Source organism: Mercenaria mercenaria, unplaced genomic scaffold (genome assembly GCF_021730395.1).
Source record: "Mercenaria mercenaria strain notata unplaced genomic scaffold, MADL_Memer_1 contig_4537, whole genome shotgun sequence".
NCBI lineage: Eukaryota > Metazoa > Mollusca > Bivalvia > Venerida > Veneridae > Mercenaria > Mercenaria mercenaria.
In genome coordinates, this window is record NW_026462773.1 from 23,387 (window position 1) to 30,193 (window position 6,807).

Consider the following 6,807-nt stretch of genomic DNA (forward strand, 5'->3'; position numbering starts at 1 on the left):
CTTTTTTCTGTTTTGTGGATTTTATGGACAAATGGTGAATAATAAATGAAGCCTTTTGATTTGCTGGCTTTCTTAACAAAAAAATCACTTTTTTGTAGCCTGTATGGCCAAAATCTTATCTGGCTGTTATAATTCTATGTGAATGCAGTCAAGACCTGAAACTTAAAAGGACAATGAACAAGTTAATCTTTTATTTATAATCAATTAATCTTTTTAAGTTATGTTTTTACTATTTCTTTGTAAATTGTGTGATTTTTATTCACTTTACATTTCTTTAATAGCAGTCATTCTCATTATCAAAACAGTGAGGACACAAAAATATATAGCACTTTTTCGCAATTCTTTGGTACTTCAGTGAAAACCTATTAGAAACATGACCTTCTTTATTTACAGTAAGGTTTGATGAAGAGCAGCAAAACCATATTCAATTAAAATAAATTAACGTTTTTAAATGATACAAGGTATATAGTCTAAAGCAGAGTAAAAAAATCTAAAATTTATTAAAAAATCAGTCAAAGGAGTGCCTTGTGACTATGAAAAAGCTGAGGGAACGAGAAAACCATTGCAAGATCTGAATTCTTCAACAGTTGCTTCTGTAAGAAATACGTTTTTAAAGGACTGGAGATTTTTGCTTTATTTAAAAGACATACAAATACATCAAAATAAGAAAAAAAACATATAATCTTACTAAAAGAATACTAAATTCTCACATGTTTTATTTGAGCAAAGTAAAATATTGCCTGCTTTGCAAACTAGTGTAATTTAACATCTTAAAAGGTCACTTGTATCTATTTGACAGCAAAATAAAAATAGGCTTCACAACTCATGAGCGTCAAAACAGATGATCAAACGATACATGTATTTGTAACTTTTACAAAAATAAATCCTTAACGTTTATATTGCACAGCGGATGATTATTTAAGAATTTATCATTTTAAGACCTAATTTTGTCTTTTTCTCATCATTTAAAACTATAATGGATGTTAGATTCCTCGAGTGAAAACACCACGATTCCTCGAGTGAAAACACCACAGAAACGCGGAACACACCGTCTCATTTAACGGTCAATCACAGAGATATGAATATTCATTATCCGCCATTTTATACAAGGAGTGCGTGACGTTTAATGTTTTCTATACTTCATGTGAGCACGTGTAGCATGATAGACCATGGATTCATATTTTGCATGCAAGACATTGGAAGCGTATGTAGTAGGAGATATCATTGATACACAAGAGATAGGAAGGACTATGGGCAAACATGTGGTAGGACAGAAAATATAAGAATACGTTGTATGATAGACCATGGATATAACATAAATATGGTATGAGAGACCATGGAAGCATGTGAAGTAGGGAGCACATATACATTTGACAGGAGAGACAATGGGTACACATTTGGTAGATAAGACCACGAAAGCACAATTAGTAAGATAGAGCATGAGTGCACATATGGTAGGAGAAAACTTGGATGAACATGTGGTAGGAGAGAACTTGGATGAACATGTGGTAGGAGAAAACTTGGATGAACATGTGGTAGGAGAGACCTTTTTCTAATTGATGTTTTCTCTCCGTTCAGAGGGTCTTCTTCTCACTCTGTTCTTATCAGATCGCTCTAAATCTTTACAAGAAGAGAATGATTTTGCTACCCCCACCCCACCGAGTGGATGCCTTAGCATGTAAAGCGTGTTTATGATAAAAAGAGCACTATATACATCTTAGCCTAGCTCTTTACAGTCCAGTTCTTTAACTTTCCCGGTGTATCGCACTGATACATACGTATAACACCGATATTACATAGTTTCTATAATGTTGTTCTGGTTCGAACAACAAAATAAATACTTATCAGACTGTTGTTGTTACTTTTGCGTCTATTCAATCTGTAACCCACTACGCGACGATGAGATTGGTTTCTTTAGCGACAGAAAGAAAGCGCCCCTAACGCATGAACGAAGGAAGTTTCAGCACTAAACATGTTGCTTTTGAAATTTTGTTTAATCGGCGGTCTCAGAACAACAAAAGTGACAGTCGTTTTGTTTCGTTACAGACACAAATAATGATGACAGATGGTATTTCTGATTTAGTGCAAGTACGTTATAAAACGTATACGTACCTTCAGCATGTCTGCTTGAACAACTTGCAACGAAACCATTACTGTCTGATCACCTTGTCTAAGTCTTATTTACTGCTGTAAGAGTTGGACTAATCTCTCGCCAAACTCACGAACATCATCGGCAAACTCATTCACACCAAGGAATAAGGGCGAGAATCTATAAGTGATGTGAGTGTATTTTATGTTAGCATAAAATAATTTATGGTGGTGGTCATGGACCTTTATTTTTTCATATACATATAACATGTTTGTCTACATATGAAATGAATTATGATAAGAAACGGAAGTTGTATTCTTAAACAGTTACAAAACGACTGAGTTTATAACATTTACATATTTGTTTTGTATTTATTGCATGTATTTTTAGCTGGTGCATTACAGTAGCATTTCTAAATAAAAATGCCTCTTGATATGGAATTACAATCGTATTATCTGTTTCAGCAATAACGTTAAGTTCTTTTATTGTTGGTTTAGAGGTGACAGTTGTATACTGGTCAGTGGAGACGGATGTTAAAGACGTTTGAGAATTTTCTCCACATTTTCCATTCCGCCCTGTATCCATTCATAGTGTTCACTACTTGAAAAAACATTTGACGTAATGTATACGTCATCGCTCGTGGACGGTTTGATCATGCGTGATTCCACATCGTCGCTCTTGTATCCTGGTGCCCGCGAGTACCACGAATCACAGATTGGATACTGGTCCCAGGTGGCCATTACCTTCAATAGAATACTGGAGGTGCGTTAATCGGACAAATCAAACTCGAATAAACTGGCCATGCAGAAAAGTCGATTGAACTTGTCATGTACAAAAACCGATTGAACTTGTCATGTACAAAAGCCGATAAAACTGGTCATTTACAAAAATCGATTAAACTTGTCATGTACAAAAATCAATAAAACTGGTCATGTACAAAAATCGAATAACTGGTCATGTACAAAAATTGATTACACTAGTCATGTACAAAAATCGATAAAACTAGTCATGTACAAAAATCGATTAAACTTTCATGTACAACAGGTTAATCTGAACATTATGGAGTTTGTTAGTTTAAAAAAATAAATTGTTAAACAGCAATGTTAATCAACTCGTTAATTCTTTATACTGAATATAACAATATTATAAACTATCATGACATGATATATGCAACAAATTATACGTGTATTTTATTCAAGACATACAGTCTAACAGCAGAATTTGGTTCCGGAACATCGGTCACGTTGAATATTTCCGCATAATATTTCCGTGCAAGATACACGCTAACATTGGTTATACATGTAGCAATAGAGTTGTCACCGATTCCTGGAACAAGTTCACCAAAGCTTTGTGCTTCCCGCCACATTCTGGTATCTACAGATATAGAACTTTGATTTTACCATGTTTATTAAGGATTATAGACAATGAAAATGCATATAGTTTAAACATTAATAAAAACATTCATTGGTCGACCGAGCATCAGAATGTGCGATATTGTAGCACATGTTCTCAAAATAATACCGCAAAATGAATTGCTAAGTTTAAACTGTATTTCTGCTTTGTTTATAGCAAAGTTAACAAGATATTTTTTTATAAAATGAAATAAAAGTTCCTCATGACATGTTAATTGTAGGGCCTATGCATATCTACCAAGACATTATTATTACTATTATACAAGATTTATATAGCGCCATTTTTATCATAAACACGTTCAAAAGCGCTTTACATAACGCATCCACTGAAGGCGCCAAATTCATCCTCTACTTGTACAGACACAGAGCGATCTGACCAGAGAGACAGAGTGAGACAAATGTTTTCACAAAAAAAGACATAAACAAGGTTTCCTGATTTGCTTTCCGTCCCTACTTGCAGAAATTGAAGCATTTCTCAACACGAGAACTATTTTCCAGCAGCCTTCATGCATACCTCCATCTGAGTATCCCGTATTTAAAACACCTTTTGACGTTTTCTTCGACAGACCAAAATCGTATGTTTGTCTCAAAGGGGTCATCGACACAGCATAGTTCGTTGCCATAGTAATGTTTCGCCACCAAGCATTATCGTACCAAAATTAAATATTACTTGCACGGATTTCCTGCGAAAGGTAACCATTTTGTAGTACATCTTTTTTTTAAATACATTTTCGTAATTCTTTCGAAAAAGTAAAATTTTATATTGATAACAAATAGCTAAAATTGTGAAATAAGATATATATGTCCGCGAACACGTGCATCAAACCATTTATTATTCACTTTGCTTCAGCATTCGTAATGTTAAAAGTGTATGACCCGTACGTATAAAATTTCTATTGAGCATTAAGTAAAGGAGAAAAGTCTCAAACTGTCCATTATGTGAAAGTATGGACAAACCGATGCGCATCGTGCCGAAATTGTCCATTCTTTCACATAATAGATAGTTTGAGGCTTTTCTCTGACTTAAAACATGGTCTTCAAGAAAACTTCAAGATTGTCGTGATATCATAGAACTTCCGAGTTATAGTCTTGTGTCTCTGTACTTAACTAAAAACAAGTCAGACGGAGCTAAAATAAAATTGCATGTAAACAATTATTCCAATTAAAAGTCTTTTTAACAGTGCTGATATCCAGTGCTGATTTAAGGAATGTTTAAAATAGATCTCATGAATGTTTCGAAGTGCCATTTAACTTGGCCTCATGTGCATTAATAGTTGCTTAATTATGCTTTGTCCGTGCTGAGTTTTCAGTTTTATACAGGTCAAGTAATCTAATAATATGACGTTTTTATGTTAAGATATTCAAAATCGTATGTATATCAGGGTTGTTAATAATTACTTGCAAAAGTAATGCATTAAATTAGCATTACTTAGAAAAAATCGGCATTAAATTAGCATAAACATTACTCATTTTTGTAAAAATAATGCATTAAATTAGCATTACGTAGGACGCATTAGCATTAGCATTTATGCATTACTTTTTGTGAATCGTTGCATGTTATAATCGAATCACTATTTGTTTGTTATTTGTTTTTCATTTAATAATTTTAGTTGTTTATTTCCGGAATTTGGAGATAAGCGAGTTCGAGATATAAAGTTTCAACTGTCCTCACTACTCTTACACGTGAAAAATGCAGCTGCTATAGGCTAATAAAAGACATACTGACCAACTGACCAAATTACTTATGTATCCTGAAACGCCCATTGATTTTGATGCAAAAAAAAACTAAAATAAAGTCGATCATGCTAGCATTACCTTCATCGAATGTTTCAAGTAATCTCGAACAGTCACTTGCCTAAGTCCCTCCCAGTCCAGATATTCTAATGCCAGTTTAGAAATCGAAAGTAACACCTTCTAATGACCGGACATTCCTAAGGAAAACAGCAGTGTACATATATGATTTAAAATATTAGTACTTTAAAAAGATATTACCGTAGTCTTTGCATTTCTTTTGTTCAACATACTTTATAAATTATAAATTATGTACAAACGGAAATTAAACCTTAATAAAATACATAAAATTCTTTACAGTGGCGTCTACAAATGTTTGATATAACTCGATAAGACATAAATAAAATTTAAAGTACATATATCTCTTTCATTCTTCAATCGTGTTTTACATGTAAAATTATTGGTGGACGTATGGCGTTACAGTCATAACGTATATGTAAAGGTTTGAAATGATCCTGTCACTAAACGAGCTCTGAAATTAAGTTTGATGGCTTGCATACTATATCATTATAATTTCATACGTAACTGCAAGGTATCATAATTGATCCTACATTGCTACGGTAATAATGATTTTTACTTTACCTTGAAATCAGTAGTTACTCCAGCTGTTGTCCACGTCAGTATATAACTTTCGTTAATGGCCCTCCTTATGGCTTTAAGATGACTATTATAGTAGAAACTGTGCCTGGAAGATTGTTTGTTTCTAGTGAAAAAGAAGCACAGCTAGAATGTTTTTGCTGCTATCATTGCCTTTGTTTATGCTACTGAACAAAACTCAAGGGACGAAATAAACTTCGAATACACATGTTCTCAGACTTAGAATTGTATGCGATTCATTTCTGTTATAAACTTCTGGGGACAATGTTTCCTTAACTACAAAAGAATTCAGTGTCACTAAAAATTCAGGAAAAATGCCTGTTTTGCTAGACTAGGTACACTATTAAACGTGACATTTGATACAACAAAGACTAACTTATCTTCTCCAGCGGTATAAAGCAATATAGCCTTACCTCCAAAAAAACAAGGAAGAATATCCAGCAGGGAAAGCCACGTTCAAAAAACGCAGCCTCCCCAAAGACAAGTCAAGCGTAACATTAAAGAAATAACAAATAGAATACCCTACTCATCACTAGCTTGAAGGAATTGTCCAATCAACCCTTCAGGAAGAGCCTGGAGTCCCTTTTTCACGGTTTGCACAGCTTTACGGCCTGGCTGCATAGACGGATTAATCGGACCACTACCTGCAGCAACATCTGGGCCATGACCGCTGAGAAAACTGGCACTGTCCCTGATATAATGTGCAGTTTCCGTGTCCAGATATTTTGCCATAAATATATCTCGACTGAAAGAATGAATTACAATTGAATCAAACGGTGTGTTTGCATCTTGTTAAGATTAATAAAGCATTTTGAAAAGGAGAAATAATAAGTCCATCTAAAAATCATCTTGTGAGAAATGAAAGTTCTTAAAATAATGCAAAAGAAGTTTATGTAAAAATACCGATTTCGAGGTAAT

The 6,807-nt window shown here is 33.9% G+C and overlaps 1 long non-coding RNA gene across 1 annotated transcript; it reads right to left on the minus strand.

Annotated features, from left to right (window-relative positions):
- Positions 1-2,841: 2,841 nt before the first annotated feature.
- On the minus strand, positions 2,842-5,411 carry LOC128553950 (uncharacterized). The gene is made up of 3 exons (XR_008369480.1): positions 5,317-5,411; positions 4,016-4,184; positions 2,842-3,463 (listed from the first exon to the last, which is right to left on the minus strand). It is a non-coding gene; the product is annotated as an uncharacterized LOC128553950 (long non-coding RNA).
- Between the last annotated feature and the right edge of the window lie 1,396 nt (positions 5,412-6,807).